The sequence below is a fragment of the Schistocerca gregaria genome, chromosome 4 (genome assembly GCF_023897955.1).
Source record: "Schistocerca gregaria isolate iqSchGreg1 chromosome 4, iqSchGreg1.2, whole genome shotgun sequence".
In the NCBI taxonomy this organism is placed as follows: Eukaryota; Metazoa; Arthropoda; class Insecta; order Orthoptera; family Acrididae; genus Schistocerca; species Schistocerca gregaria.
This window is the reverse complement of record NC_064923.1, coordinates 583,821,042-583,838,562: the sequence shown is the minus strand read 5'-3', so window position 1 is coordinate 583,838,562 and position 17,521 is coordinate 583,821,042.

The following is a 17,521-nucleotide window of genomic DNA, read 5'->3' as shown; positions in this document are numbered from 1 at the left end:
AAACCATATTTGATTTTATGAATACCTGATAGGCCTTGCATCCATGGTATGGTTTAAACATAGTCCATGCATTTTTCGTTCGGAACCTTAGGCATCAGCCAATTTCAGAACAGGGGACCTACATACGAAAAGGGAATATGAGCAAAGGTCAGGCTAAATTTAACAGTTTGCCTTTCCATCTTTCTGAAAAATTTTTACCCAATTCACGAATAGCCGTTTTGCAAATTCATTAGCCAAAACAACTGGTACTATTGTGTCAATTTACCTATTTACAGTTTCCATGTTATAAGACAACGGTGCAGCTAGCGTAAGCATGTCTGAATGCTGATGGATGACAAGAGTCAGTTGAAATAATCACGTCTATTGTTGTGGGCTTGCAGTAAGTGTCTATGTTCAAAGCACCTTCCGTTTCAGTTTCTGCGGTGAATTGATTTTTTTCATGCATAATAATAAATACATGCTCTACGTCACGGATTTCACCAACATTCCCTAAATAACGAATGAAAATGTCATCAACGCACCTCCGATGAAGAAGGACTCTTTTACACAGTTTTCTGTGGGTACTGAAAAATTTGTTCGTCATATCGTTAACATAAACCTGAGAAAGCATCATGGATTGCCTGGAGCCCAAGTCGCGTCTGTAATTTAGAAAAAAAAAGGTTTCCAGACTAAACATTAGTTCTTAATGAAAGAGACAGTCTCGTAAGTTCAATTAATTCCACAGTATAAGCATCTTCGACTTTCCTAAAATCCTGCTGTTTTATAGGATGATACGAAAAGTCACCTTAACTGCAACGTTAGTATTTAAATTTGTAATTTCAAAATAGGCAAATACCACATTTCCTAAAAGTTATATTTTTTCAGAATCTGGACCGTTTCCTAGCTATTGTGAATATTGCTGAAAGGTAAAAACTTGTTTTATTTTTACCTAGAAGAAATAACAAAAATAATTAAGAAAATGTACTAATACGCGGAAAAATCGGATGACGCTCTTTGTTGTAGCTTCATTTGTGAATCCAACTTAGGCATTTTTGAGTACTTCATTATCAGGCGTTTCTTTTTTAATTTTGAATCTAGTAAAAAGTCAGACCTATTGATGTATGCTTTTAAGTCACAGGTAAAAACTAATAATGGCGTATGACTTCTCACTCCTAGAAGACAAAGTTGGGATAAGGAAGAACAGCGGACTACACCGAACATCATTTGATAAGGTGCTGGCCAGATGCTTCACTTCAAGCGCAGCTCTTATCTAACATTTTTCTACATCTGCATCTTCATACATACTCTGCAAGCCATCATATGGTGCTTGGAGGAGGATACCGTGTACCACCACAAGCCATTTGCTTTCCTGTTACGCTCACAAACAGGGCGAGGGAGGAACTACTCTCGATATGCATCCGTACGAGCCCTAATCTCTCTAACCTTATCTCCGTGGTCCTTACGCGAAATGTTCGTTGGCTGCAGTAGAATCGTTCTGCAGTCAGCCTCAAATTCCGGTTATCTAAATTTTCTAAACTGTGCTCCTCGAAAAGAACGCCGCCTTCCCTGCAGTCATTCCAGTTTGAATTCCCTGAGCATGTCCGTAATACCTATGCGTTGCTTGAAGGTACCGATAGCGAATCTAGCAACTCGCCTCTGAATTGCTTCGATGCTTTCCTTTAATCCGACCCGGTGCGGTTCCAAAACACTCCAACAGAACTCAACAGTGGATACCACTAGCGTTCTGTATGCTGTCTCCATCACAGATGAACCACACTTTCTTAAAATTCTCCCAATAAATTGAAATCGGCCATTCGCCTTCACCGGTAAAATCCTAATATGCTCGTTCCATTTCATACTGCATTGCAAATTTACTTGTACATATTTAATCAACTTTACTGAGTCAAGCAACACACTGCAAATGCTGTACTCGGACATTATGGGTTTGTTTTTCCTATTCATCAGTATTAACCTACATTTTTCTACATTTAGAGATAGCTGTCGTTCGTCACACCAACAAGATACTTTGTCTAAGTCATTTGTACCTTCCTAAAGCCACTAAAGGTCGACACCTTCCCACACACCGCACCATAATCAGCGAACAGCCACAGACTGCTGCCTACCTTGTCCGCCACATCATTTACGTATATGGAAAATAAGATCGGTCCTATCACACTTCCATACGATACCCTTGTCTCTCACAAACGGTCAAGAACAACATACTGGGCTCTGTTACTTAAGAACTCTTCGAACCATTCACATATATGAGAACGTGTTCCGTAGACTAGTACTTTCTGTCATAGAATCCATTTGTTACCCTTTGTCCATAGATCGAAGGATATAATGTGACAGAAGTGCAAGCTGGACTCGCACGAGTCATATTTGCTAAAACCGCTCTGATTTGTGAACATAAGCTTTTCCCTAACAAGGAGATTTTTTGTTTTCGAACTGAAAATATGGCCAAGAATTTTGCAGAAAACCAGTGTTAAATATATCGGCCAGCAACTCTGCGGGTTCGTTCACTTACCATTCTTATACACAGTAGGCTCGTGCGCTTATTTTCTTTTTCTTGCTCTCTCTCTCTCTCTCTTGGGAATTTGCGCTGGGAAAGAGATTTGCGATAAATGCGAGTTAAGAAACGGGCCAATGCTGTACTCATTGTAAAACCGAACTTGGATTCCATCAAGACCTAGCGACGTATTTCCTTTCAACTCTTTCAGTTGTTTCTTTACACCAAGGCTGCTTATTACTGTGTCCTCCACACGAGAGTCTGTGCGATGGCCAAACGACACTTTGTTTGTACGAATCTCCTGGGTGAGGGATTTTTTAAATGCAAAATTTACTACTTCAGATTTTCTTTTTCCATCTCCTGTTGCCACACGATGCTGACGACGAGTGGCTGGACAGAAGCTGTACAACTATATAGCGATTTTACATAAGACCAGAAATTTCTCGGGTTCTCGGCAAAATCCTTTGCTGTTGTTATTGTAAGCATAGCGCATCGATATTTTTGTAGACGCACGAATTTCTATCAACTTTCGCCTATCGGGATTTGCGCGTTCTCCTTCGAACCGAAAGAGCAACAACCAGCATTTTTTTGAATTTTATGTTAAACCATGGTGGATCCTTTCTGTCCATAATCCACTTCCTACTCAGCACCTAATTCAGGTTCATGGCGTACTCGACTGATTATTAATTATTCCAGCTATTTCTTCTTCTTCTTTCGAATGACCGGTTTGGAGGGTACGATGAATCAACTTTGGCTAATCTTCATTGTCTTAGATTTCCTCGGTTTCGAAATTTCCTTCATCCTTTTAGAGTGTTGTTCCCTTTCTCCTTGAGTCCACTTTCGTCTAGATATTTTCTTTCTCTCCTGAAATTCTACCTTTTGAACTGCCTTTCTTAAATGTGTTCTGTTTTCTATTGTGTCTATTGTAACTCCAGCATTTTCAATGTCCTTTTCAGTCTCTATGAACCATGCTGGCTTGGATTTGTAGCTGTTGAGTAATGTGAATATCCGCTTGGTTAGTCTGTTGTTATCCATTCTGAATATATGTACAAAAAACTGTAGTCTCTTCTTCCTCATTACATCAGTTACTTTCTCCGTTTTCAGATATAGCTCTCTGTTTGGTCTTAACCTGTATTCAGCATTATCGTTTCTTTTAGCTCCCAGTATTTTCCTTAAAATTCTTCTTTCGACCTTCTCTAGTTTCTCAAGATCTCCATTTCTTGTTAGTTTAAGTGTTTCTGCCGCATAGAGAGCTTCTGGTCTGGCCACTGTTTGGTAGTGTCTTAATTTCGTGTTCCAGGACAAGGATTTTTTATTATAAACGTTTTTGGTCATATGAAACACTCTTTCCATTTTGTGCACTCTAGTTTCTATAGTTGTCTTTTCTTTGGCATTGTATGTAATCCACTCTCCTAGGTATTTAAAGGAATCTCTTTTGTGTATTGTGTTGTTGGCAACTGCAATATTTTGAGGAGCAGCACGGATGTTTGTCATAAACTTTGCTTTTTCATAGGATATTTGTAGTCCTACTTTGGCTGCTTGTTTTCGTAGTTCTATTATTTGTTCTTGGGCATTGTCTAGTGAATCTGTAATCAGTGCCATGTCATCTGCGAAGGATAAACAGTCGACAGTGATCTTGTTTGGATTTCTCCCTAGTTGAATCCCTTTAGTATTGATGGCCTTCCTCCACTCTCGAACTACCTTCTCCAAGACAAAATTGAAAAGCAGAGGTGACAGACCATCTCCCTGTCGAACACCTGACTTTATTTCAAACAATTTTGAGAGCTCTCCCCTAAATTTTACTTTCGATTTTGTATTTGTCAAAGTACCTTTAATAATTGCAGTTATTTTAACATCGAGTCCCAATTCGTTTAAGGTATCAAGCAGTGTATTTCTGTCAATTGAATCATAGGCTTTTTTAAAATCCACAAAAGTAATTACATATTTTAAGTTCCTGATTTTCCTCATTTCTATTATGTTCTTTAAATTTAGTATTTGTTCTGCACATGACCTTCCCTTCCTAAATCCAGCCTGATACTCTCATAGCTGTTTATCAAGTATCTCTTCTGCTCTTTTTAAAAGCGCCTTAGTCAAGATCTTATAGGTCACTGGTAAGAGGGAGATTCCCCTATAATTGCTAGGATCTATTTTCTTCCCTTTTTTATGTAGTGGATGTATTAATGCATATTTCCAGTCTGGTGATAATCTGTGTGTTGTCGAGATTTCTTTTAGTATTTCTGATAGACACTGTATCATGTTGTCACTAGAGTACTTCCATAGTTCAGCAACTATATTATTCTCTCCAAGGGCTTTATTATTTTTAAGCTCTTTTATGATTTCTTTAATTTCTTCTGTGGTTGGCGGCTTGGAGTCTGGTGGCCTTGGGTTTACAATATTGAAATTAAATTTTTCTTTCGGTGGATAACAGTTATGTAGTTCTTCAAAATATTCAGCAAGTATTCTACAGTTCTCTATGGTATTGTACGCAGTTTTCTGCGTTTTTGGGTCCGTGAAAAATAGACTAGGAGGAGAGTATTTCTTTAAGTTACTTTTGAAAGTTTTGTAAAAGTCCCTAGTACTGTTCTGTTTGAAGTTGGAGTCTATTGACGCTAGTTGGTCTTTTAAGTATTGAACTTGGATCTTTTTAAGACGTTTGGATGCTTGCTTCCGGGCTTCTTTTAGGGAGTTCCTATTTTTATCATATTTGTTTGCACTCCAAATGTTCCGAGCTCGTTGTCTTGTTAGGATTAGTTTGTCACAGTCATCATTCCACCAGGCATGTTTCCATTTTTTGGTAAGGAGAATGGTTTCTTCTGCTGTCTGTACTATATATTTTTGAAGTTGTTCCCATGTTGTAGGTGTTTTCTTTTCCAAAAGTGTCCTGAAATTGTGTTCCTTGGTTAATTTCTGAGTGTCAAACTTTTTAGGTTGATATTCGCTTTTTCTTTTATATATTGATCTAATTTTGAATTTAACGACAGATAGATAGTGATCTGAATCTAAACTATTTCAGCTATTTCGTTATTGTTATTCACGTTTGGGACCTATTCGAACATGTGGTGTACAACAGACAGAATGTTATTTTTGTTCCCATATTACTTTCATTCTCTCTGCGTGGGCTCCTTCACGGTCGTTAGATCATATTCTCCCGATCTTCTTGAGCTTCATGCCAGACAACTGTTCTTTATTTTGATATTTTTCCTCACAGGTTGTTCGTCTCGGCTATAGTAACTTGCAGTAACCTGCCAAATTTTATTATGCTTAATGCTTAATTACAGTGCACTTTCTGGAAATTAGTGGCGCAGTTCTAGCTATAAACCTGACAGTGAAAGGCGAGACAATCGCATCCTCCCGCCCTCTATCCCATCTTAACACTAAAGAACCAAGAACAAATAATACGATTCCAAATCGCAAAAGAGTAAATGATTTCTACTGAGCATTTTTGTCAGCCTCCTGGACGATAGCTGCACAAGAGCAGGTGAAACACAGTATTTTAGTGTTACCAAATTTTGAACAGTCTGATTTCTGTAGCCCAACAAAATACTTTGAAGACATGGTACCCAGAAATCAGTACTTATCAAACCCATCCAATCAATCAGACTTAATTCGCATTTGTTGGACAAAGTTACCTACACATTTGACACATATAATTTTGTCCGCCAGATGTACAGATAATTTAGAAGAATTTCGAACAGTGCTTCTGTAATTGGAATTTGAGAGTAACAACGGTTTAACGAAATGACACTACAACAATTACTATCACAGGACTGATGCTTTTGCACCATACGGAAACGAAAATTACGGGAGACTATGATATGGCTCAACACTTATTACTATTCTGTACTGTGAAGCACTCTTTTAGCTTATGGAACATCATTGAACCTATTGTGGCTTGTCTTTGTGGTAGAGTATATTTTCTCGGTTATACTGATGAATGACACTGTTTTCCAAGATTTCTATACAGCTACATGCATGCGGAAATTAACTCCTGCTGAATTCTGTAAATCTAATCTACCTTTCCAGTGTCTAACAGGTAACCTCTGCATATGTATGAGATGGAGTTATCATAATATTATCCATTAGTCTAGGTGTTGGGCAAATTTAAAATTTTTGGGAAGTGAAGATGAAATTCATTACTCTCAGGTGTGACATGGACAGACAATGTGGAGGAAATAATCATTACGTTCTTTTTCTACTTTTTGGCTTTATTCTTTCTGCCAAGAGATGAGAATTTGCCTCTTACCCTTATGACGTTTGTTTAATTTCTTTACAATGAATATTCCGTGTATAATTTGTTGGCACAGGATGTAGCGTCATTAGTATAAAAATTATGTTAAGCGTACTTCTGTAGGGAGCTCTCATACGACATGAAAGATGTGTGAAAGTCATGAAAAGTGTGTAAGGACGAAACGAAGAGAACAGTTTAAGAAAGGAAGGTGTGTAAGATATATTTGAACAAAGAGATGATTACAAAGATGAGTAGGAGATGAGAAATAATTATGTAATATCAATTTCAGTTGAAATATGATTAAATAGGACAGAGAAGACAAATGGTTAGGTAGGAAAATAAAGCTAAATAATAAGACATTAAAAATGTGTGAAACATACGACCTAAAGATGCAAAAAGAAAGTAAACAGCTGTATTGTAGGACGTCTGATGAAATTATAGACAAAAGGATTAAGAGGTACACACACTAAAGGTTGGAATATATCTAGATAGTATGCTAACTACTAACGATACTAGGTATAGTAATAGACTGACGTTTCACTGACTGCATAAAGTATTCTTTAATGGGAACCTTGGTTACTGCACATTAAATATTTTTCCTAACTATATAGTTGTGTTCTTCATATCTGTGTTTGTGACTAATACGCTTTTGCGTTTATGTTTTGTGTGTGATCACCTTCCTTATCTGTCTCTCTCTACTTTAGTCTCTATTTCTTGAGTTTTTCACTAATGTCCACGCAGACATATTTATTTGAATAGATTTAGAATTTTTTAAGGTCATATTATAATAATTATTTCTTATCATCACTATTACTGTAGACTATTTCAAGTGATTAATATATCGAATTATTCTGTAATTTATTATTGCAAAACCATGATCTAATTTTTTTCTTACTTTTCTACACACAGAGAAATTTGTAGCTACCGTTACACTACATGTGCGTTCAGATGCAAAAATGTACCATCTCATTACTCCTGTCTTAATATTGGTAACTGTGTGTTGTAGATATAACAAACTGTAGCTGATTGACGACTCAACATACATGATCGAAACTTGCCAGGGTAGAAGAAATATGCCTACTCATTATATACTGAAAAATTCTCTGCCAAATGTGTACATACAACACCGATATAAGCTGCAACTAACTTTTATAAGGAATTCTTCGATAATAGAAGGCAGTTTTGGAGTTATCAATGTATCTACAATCTGCTTCAAGCAGATAATACTACATTTTACTAATTGTACTTATTAGGCTACAGAATGACATAGTCTCACTGAGACTGCTTCCTCATAACTTCTCACAACATTGACACTATTTGCAATGAGCTAAACAAAGTTTTGTCACTCATAAGAAGGATAATCTTCTACCTACTATCTTCGTGCATAACTTTATCTCATATAGAAACACTAGTCTACTTCCAGTGTGCTAGAAATACAATTTCAATCACCAATACTACATCAGTACAAAATATAACATATGAACTTGCAAAATAGTCCTGTACAGAATGTTCTCATAGACGTCATGAAATATTATTACCTGGCGGTGGTGAATTCTACTAATTGCTTGACTAATACATTCTTGAATTTTGTATTAATTTTTTACTTATAGTTCTTTAGCTCACATTCTTGTAAAGCTATATTTTATCTTTGTATTTGTAATGTATTTTGTATGTTTTGTCCTCATCCCATTCCTATCTGAAATGACCTTCGCACAAAATTCTGCTCTGGGAAGGTAGACGACATGTAAGGTGGAATGTCATTTTTAGTTTTGTATGATATCTGAGAGAGCAAGTTATATTCCTGTTAATTATCTTTGGTCTTCTTGTAGTACAGTCTTTACCACTGCTCAGTATAATACATTCTTAGTTGAATTGTGGTAGGTGGTGGATGAATTCAGCAGTGCTGTGTTGACCTGCAATTGTAACTGTTGAATGGAAAAAAGGAAGACTGAATACGATGTACATATTGAAAGGGGAAAGGAAAATAAATTATGAATAATGTTATTTTTGGAAGACTGCAGCACTGCGCACCTAATTCGTAGAAATGATTACTGGCAGCTAGTTAACTTTCTTAACTTATTCAGAGTTGAGAGAAAGACCACTCAATTTCCCAGAAACGTGCATTAACATATTAACTGATTAAGCTGATCGGATTTTATAGAAATTCCCTGTTGACATTGCACACTTTTAAAATCATTGTTCACTTTGTTAAGCATGGTATTGTTAAAAAAAGTATTGTGAGTGAAGATCACTCGAAGTTTTACTCTGTCTTTGTGAATAGATACTTCATTCTAAAATCTTTGTCTTGAAACAGCATTTCAGAGAATTAATGACTCTCTCCACCCCAGTGTTTATCATTATGCATTACTGCATTATCACATTGAACTGTGTGGTACTCAACAGTTTGAATATTGTTTGGAGCTTTTATTTACGAAAGTAAATCTAGCTTAGCTGCCGCTTGCTTGCTGTTGTGCTTTCAAGAACTCTCAAAGAATGTCGTCAAAACTCTAGGAAAGAGGAAGTTTCGATTAGGGTTAGATAATTGTTTGACTTCAATTGCGCGTTACATTTAGAGGCAAGTAGTATTCAGATTAGTTACAGTTCAGTTCAAATTAAGATTGGTTTAATCAAATGTTAGCATACGAGTGTAAGGTGGATAGCAGTTTGTGGGTACATAGTTTTAATAATACGTCAACTTTTTGTAAAGTGGGGCAATTTTCATACGGAAACAAATATAGTGAGGAGGTTACACATGATGACCTTTTCTGCCAGATTAATTAGTTTGTTCTTTTTGTAAGATGTGGTCAGACAGCATTTTACGTCTCAAAAAAAAAAAAAGAATAAGAAAAAGAAATCCGCTGCCCTAACAGTACTGATGTTGTACACCTTTTAAGAAACTCATTTAACGTATTGTGCTCAACTTGAGAAATTTTTGTCTTGTGTGAGTAATATTCATCACTGTAATACATACCGCGTAATGTTACAGGGTCTGTTTGGATTTCACTCCTTTTTGAGTATTTACGCCCACCACAAGAACACTTTTTGTTTGTCTGGCGGTTGTAGCCATTTGGTCCTTCAAAGAAATAGTATTTCATCAGGTTTGGCACAATAGAAAACTCTGTCAAAATTCATCATAGCACAAGAAAACAGGCAGTGTTCAAAATAGACATTCGGTACAGTATGAGACAACCATTTTCAGCAATTAGCTGACACCAATAGTATACATGAGACTGCAGGAAGTTCCGTGGATCCACAATTATTAAACAGTTCAGCGAACAACAATGAAACAGAACAAACAATGGCTAATGAAAACGTTAATTCTGCAGCTGAGTCGGTCGGTGGTAAGCCTCCACAGTGTAATGAAAGCTTACAAAGTCGCCACAGTAATGCGAAATTTTACGACGACTAAAAACAGACATATCAGAATCAGGTTTTGTATCAATGTATTGTTAACGAACACAGCACTGATCACCTTCAGTGAATAGCAAAGCACAAACACACTGTGCGCCTACGACAAATTTTGTGAAATCAATTCGTCAGACGCGTAAAACAAGCCAAAATGCATAAGGAAATCGACAACACACAAGACGAAATGAGTACGAAAATTGACAAAACACAAGTCACAGGAAGAAATTAATTATCACTTAGGGATGAAATTATAAATAACCTTCAACCAATAATAAGCAGTTTTGCAAATAGATTTTCTGACCTTGTAACAGAACATGAACACTTGAAAACAAGTCTGCTTAATGCAATGACGACTGCTAGCTGAAATCAACAACGTAAGTCCAAGTGCGACAGTTACATGGGTAGCAGAACAGAACAAACATCTTATCACAATAGTAAAAGAGATATCACATTCGGTTCTCAAGAACATAAAGAACAGTTAGGCACAAAAAAAGAAAAAAAATTGATGATCTGACGACGAGAATGACGAACTTGTCAACCAGTGTAGACAGAGAGTCAAATGACGCAATGCCAGTACAGTTTTCAGACACAGGAGAATATGTCACTAACAAATTTAGAGACAGGAAGGTGAAAATTAGTCGCAAAGATAAGCGCTATAAGAACACCATATTTGAAAAAGTCGAGCGTCTTGAAAGAAAGCTTAACAGCGACGATGAGAAAGATGAATTTGATGTCTTACATTCATAGTCAGATAACTTGGGTAGCTACAAATTTCGGCCGTGTAGGTGATTTCCCGCGAGAACAATACCACACCGACCCCGATACGACAAAGAATTGGCGATGAGGTGCAATGGAGGTCAATCTGCTTTGCATAGACAGTCACTTCGGAAACCAACACATTTTGACAGTACGTAAATTCAAAGTTTTCACGAATTACACTAACGAAATCACTCCCAGGCTTGGACTGATAGCTTCCTACATTCTTTACACCAAATTAACCACTTGGACACAAATTAGAATTTCCATATTGCTGTTTGCAAAATGAACCTACGATAAGAATGCCATCAATTTCTACCGAACATTTTTGTCAGCCTAATTATCACAGACCTCACAAGATCAGGTAAAACTCAGCATTATGAAGTTACGAAACTTTGAACAGTCTGACTTCTCTAGAGCAACAATTTACTTTGAAGACATGTTACGCAGAAATCAGTACTTATCAAACCCAGAGCTAATTCGTGTTTCTGTGTTACCTACACATTTAAGACATGTAATTTTGGCCAGAAACTATAAAGATGACTTACAAGCATTGCAAACATTATGAGATCTGTAAAACTAACCTGCCTTACCGTAGTCTTACAGAACTTTACTAGTGTATAAAACAAATACATCACAATATTTGAATTAGTTTCGGTGTTCGGGAAATTATAAAATTTTGGGAAGTGAAGATGAAATTCATCGCTTGTAAGGATTGACATGGACAGACAACATGCAGGGATTATGAGGAACAAAAACGGTAATTTTTTTTACCTTTCAGCTTTATTCTTTCTGCCATTAGATTGGCTAAGATTCCTTTATATATACTTCATACGTAAATACAAGAAGACAGTTACTCTGCAATGCTACACATTATACAGGGCGAGTCACTAACTATTGCCACCGAGAATAACTCCGAGAGTATAACAAGAGCTGAAAAGTTTGATGAACGTCCATGTACAGAAGGTGTTCGAAGTGATGGCCTTTGATGGCAAATAGTTAGTGACACACCCTGTAAAATGTGTGAGATTGCAGAGTAACTGTCTTCTTGTATTTACATATATACTAGCAGACCCGACAGACGTTGTCCTGCACGATATTTCAAGCGATTAGGATACCTGAAATATCAAAAGGCACCGTAAAGAAATTAAAATATCAAAATAAAGAAACACGCATTATAATGCACTCAAATTAAAATATCGAAAAATAAACGAAATCCTATGCACGTAACTTATATCTGAATATAATACGCTCAGTATTGCACACAAAAATGCAACGCCACCTACCGTGATGGTTTAAGAATGTAAATTTTCCAGGCCCCCACTTGAATGCATACACAAAAATTCATTCAAGTTGATCCAGCCGTTTAGTTGCAATATAGATAAATAACCTAGATCCCGACTGCAGTGCCATCTGCCAGGTTGATTTGTGAATCTAAATCATCCAGGCCCCCACTTGAATGCATTCACTAAAATCCATTTAAATCCATCAAGCCGTCTAGTTGCAGTATAGATAAATAACATTGCTATCGATTGCAGCGCCATCTGCCTGGCTGATTTGTGAATCTAAACCATCCAGGGCACCACCCAAATGCATACAAAAAACTTCGTTCAAATCGGTCCAGCCGTTTAGGAGGAGTTCAGTGACATACACACGTACAGTAGAATTATATATATACACTCCTGGAAATTGAAATAAGAACACCGTGAATTCATTGTCCCAGGAAGGGGAAACTTTATTGACACATTCCTGGGGTCAGATACATCACATGATCACACTGACAGAACCACAGGCACATAGACACAGGCAACAGAGCATGCACAATGTCGGCACTAGTACAGTGTATATCCAACTTTCGCACCAATGCAGGCTGCTATTCTGCTATGGAGACGATCGTAGAGATGCTGGATGTAGTCCTGTGGAACGGCTTGCCATGCCATTTCCACCTGGAACCTCAGTTGGACCAGCGTTCGTGCTGGACGTGCAGACCGCGTGAGACGACGCTTCATCCAGTCTCAAACATGCTCAATGGGGGACAGATCCGGAGATCTTGCTGGCCAGGGTAGTTGACTTACACCTTCTAGAGCACGTTGGGTGGCACGGGATACATGCGGACGTGCATTGTCCTGTTGGAACAGCAAGTTCCCTTGCCGGTCTAGGAATGGCAGAACGATGGGTTCGATGACGTTTTGGATGTACCTTGCAGTATTCAGTGTCACCTTGACGATCACCAGAGGTGTACGGCCAGTGTAGGAGATCGCTCCCCACACCATGATGCCGGGTGTTGGCCCTGTGTGCCTCCGTCGTATGCAGTCCTGATTGTGGCGCTCACCTGCACGGCGCCAAACACGCATACGACCATCATTGGCACCAAGGCAGAAACGACTCTCATCGCTGAAGACGACACGTCTCCATTCGTCCCTCCATTCACGGCTGTCGCGACACCACTGGAGGCGGGCTGCACGATGTTGGGGCGTGAGCGGAAGACGGCCTAACGGTGTGCGGGACCGTAGCCCAGCTTCTTGGAGACGGTTGCGAATGGTCCTCGCCGATACCCCAGGAGCAACAGTGTCCCTAATTTGCTGGGAAGTGGCACTGCGGTCTCCTACGGCACTGCGTAGGATCCTACGGTCTTGGCGTGCATCCGTGCGTCGCTGCGGTCCGGTCCCAGGTCGACGGGCACGTGCACCTTCCGCCGACCACTGGCGACAACATCGATGTACTGTGGAGATCTCACGCCCCACGTGTTGAGCAATTCGGTCGTACGTCCGCCCGGCCTCCCGCATGCCTACTATACGCCCTCGCTCAAAGTCCGTCAACTGCACATACGGTTCACGTCCACGCTGTCGTGGCATGCTACCAGTGTTAAAGACTGCGATGGAGCTCCGTATGCCACGGCAAACTGGCTGACACTGACGGCGGCGATGCACAAATGCTGTGCAGCTAGCGCCATTCGACGGCCAACACCGCCGTTCCTGGTGTTTCCGCTGTGCTGTGCGTGTGAGCTTTGCTTGTACAGTCCTCTCGCAGTGTCAATGTGTTCTTTTTCCATATCCGGGAATGTATATAGGGTGTCCCAGCTATCTTGTCCACCCAAAGTATCTCTGGAACAATAACAGCTATCGGAAAATGACTTTCACCGATATCAATTTAGGGCTGTGGCCCATGAATGTACATATTTGGAAACATTCTAAAAAAAGCATATGTGTTTTTTAACACAAACTTTTGTTTTTTTAATGGACCTCCTATATTTTTTCATCAGTAATGCATAGCATGTCAAAGCACATACACAATGTTGTTGATTGTATCGCAATATTCCCATTACATCCCGAGATACTGGGAAGCGAAGTTGACACTTGAAACACCCGACATGCGCTGCTAGCGCACGTGCTGAGGCTCAGGCGTGAACCCCCGCTGCCCATAATCGCGATGGTCCGAAACACATAATACTGTCTGCTGCCATCCTCTTGATAAGTATGGAGGTGTGATTACACATGTCAATCACATCGCGATCACGGGCAGCATGGGGTTAACGCCTGAGCATCAGGACGTGCGCTAGAAGCGCATGTCGTGTGTTTCAAGCGTCAACTTCGCTTCTCTATACCTCGGGATGTAATGGGAATATTGCGATGCAATCAACGCCATTGTATATGTGCTTTGTCATGCTATGGATTGCTGAAGAAAAAATATAGGAGGTCCATTTAAAAATACATAAATTTGTGTTAAAAACACATATGCTTTCGTTTTAGAATGTTTCCAAATACGTACATTCATGGGTCCCAGCCCTACATTGATACCGGTGAAAGTCGTTTTCCAATAGCTGTTATTGTTCCAGAGATATTTTGGGTGTACAAGATAGCTGGGACACCCTGTATATATATAACGTGTGGCATTGGAGAGTAACTGTCTGCTTGTATTTACATGTAAGGTAACATAATAATATGCATTGTCTTACTTTAGGGAACTTTCAGGTTGAATTTGCCTCTTAAACTGGCGCATTCTATTAGCTTCTTCATAATGAATAATCCCTGTATAAATTGTTACTCTAGGAAGCAGCGCCATTTCTACAGGAATAATGTTTAGTGTAAACTGTATGGAGCTCTCATAAGTCGTATCCTTATTTATCTTTCTCTACCTTACGCTCTATAATTTTGTATATTTCGCTGAAGTCCAACCAAACATATTTATATATACATATATATATAGATTAGGAATATTATGGACGTCATTCTGCCCGTTTAACAATTGTTTCTTATGGTGTGAATTACTGTACACCGTTTCACTTAACTAATGTGTCGAATACTCCTGTAATTATTACTGTAAGACTATAATACCATTTTCGTCTTACTTTTTGAGGACAGGGAAATCAGTTGTTCCAGTTTGTAAATGTAGCCAATTGTAACTGATTGTCCATTCACCTTGAACGGTTGAAACTTGCCAGGGCAGAAGAAATATGTCGACTCACAATACGCTGAAAAATTCTCCGCATAGGCTGGCATCCTTCGCCGATATAAGCTGCAACTTACTACGGTCTGCTTCATGTGATTCTAGTACTCGTACATTTTACGGATTGTGATGTGTGTGTGTTGTCAGGTGAGAACTGTGCATAGTCTCATTCAGTCTGCTTCCACAAAACTTCTCACAACAGCGACATTATTTGCAAGGAGCTAAAGACGGTTTCGTCATTTATGACAAAGATAATCTTCTACCAAATTACTACTGTCATATGTGACTGACCATCAGAAATGTAGACCTTGTGTCATTTAGGCATTCTAATCTACTTCCTCTGTGCTAGGAATACAATGTCGATTACCAGAACTACTTCAGTACAAAATGTGACATATAAACTTTCAAGATAGTCCAGTGCAGAATGTTCTCATAGACATGATCAGACATGATAACCTGGCGGTGGTGAATTCTATTCATTACTTCATTTATAAATTCTGGAATTTCTTACAGGTTTTGTACTTATAGTTCCTTAGCTCACATTCTTGCCAAGCTAGTTTTGCATTTTGTATTTCTAACATATTTTGTATGTTTCAGTCCGTAATGTTTAGTGGTTTGTCCTCATCCCATCTGAAATGACCCTCATACCAAATTCTACTCAGAGAAGGTGGACGATACGTAAGGTTTCAATGTTATTTTCAGTTTTTTATGTTATCTGTGTTGAATGTCTGGGGAGGGAGAGAGAAAGTTAAAATACTGTAAATCATCTTTGGTCTAGTTGTGGCACAGTCTTTGACAACTTCATAGTCTGATGCATCCTTAGTTAAGTGTGGTAGGTGATGGATGTGTTCAGTAGTGCTGTGCTGACTTGTAATTGCATTTCTTGGAGAAAATAATTGTATAGAGCAGCAAGGATTAATACGACGTAAATATTGAAAGGCGAAAGGAATATAAATTTTGAGTAACGTTATTTCTTGACGACTGCAGCACTGTGCATCTAATTTATAGAAATGATTACTGGCAACTAGCTGACTTTGTTAACTTACTCAGAGCTGAGAGAATGATCTGCCCACTTCCCTGAAACATGCGTTAATATATTAACGGAATAAGTGGTTAGGTTTTTATAGAAATTCTCTGTTAACAGTGCACCCTTTTGATGTTATTATTCAGTTTGTTAAATTTAGAATTGTTCAGACAAATGTCACGTGAATTTCTACTCGGTATTTTGAATACGAGTACTTCATTTAAAATCTTTGTCTAGAAGTATTATTTCAGAGGAATTGTCACTCTCCCCACCCCACTATCTGTCATTTCTCAATATCACATTGCACAATGTGTTACGCAACATGTTGAACATAGTTTGGAAATTTTATTTAGAAATGGAAATCTAGCTTAGCTGCTGCCTGTTTCCTATTTGATGTCGTGCTTTCCACAAATTTGCAAGAGTGTTGGCAAGGCTTGAGGTAAGTGGACATTTTTGTTGGTGCCAGATAACCATTTTGCTTCAACTGCGCATGTATGTAGAAAGAAGTTGTATTCAAATCAGTTACAATTGAACTGAAATTATGGTTTCTTTAATCAGAGGTTAGCATACGAGTGTAAGTTGGATAACAGCATGTGCATACATATTTTTGGTTATACTTTGACTTTTTATGGGGGAGGAGGTAAAGCTGGACTAAATTTCACACAGAAACTAAAGTAGTGGGGAGGTTTCGCGACTAGTGAAATGGAGTTTAAGGTAAATCTGCAATCTGATTGTAATTGAGAAAAGTAAGCAGCGACCCAGTGGAGAATGGCTCAATGATACTTGTGACGACTGTTCAGTCGATCAACGTTTGATGAATAAACGGTGTGCACATATTCACTTTACGACCAGAAGGTCTGTCAGCATAGGAGTTTGCCCGTGAATTGTTATACACCACAGCAACGTCAGAAAAAAATGAAGCCCCACCTTGTTACAAAACACTAAATTTTGTAGTGGTAGGGAACTGGTTAGCATGAGATAATTACGGTTACCTGCCAATTGTTGTTAGTTATTGCATGAAGCTTACAACAGAACTGTGCGCTGACATTTCCGAGGCAATTTAGAGGGCTGTGTTAACCCACAAAGTAGTATCCACGACAAACAACTGTACGAGAACCCCAGGTCCTGAAACAAAGGTTCAAGTCATAAGTATCTCCAGAATTTTAGAATA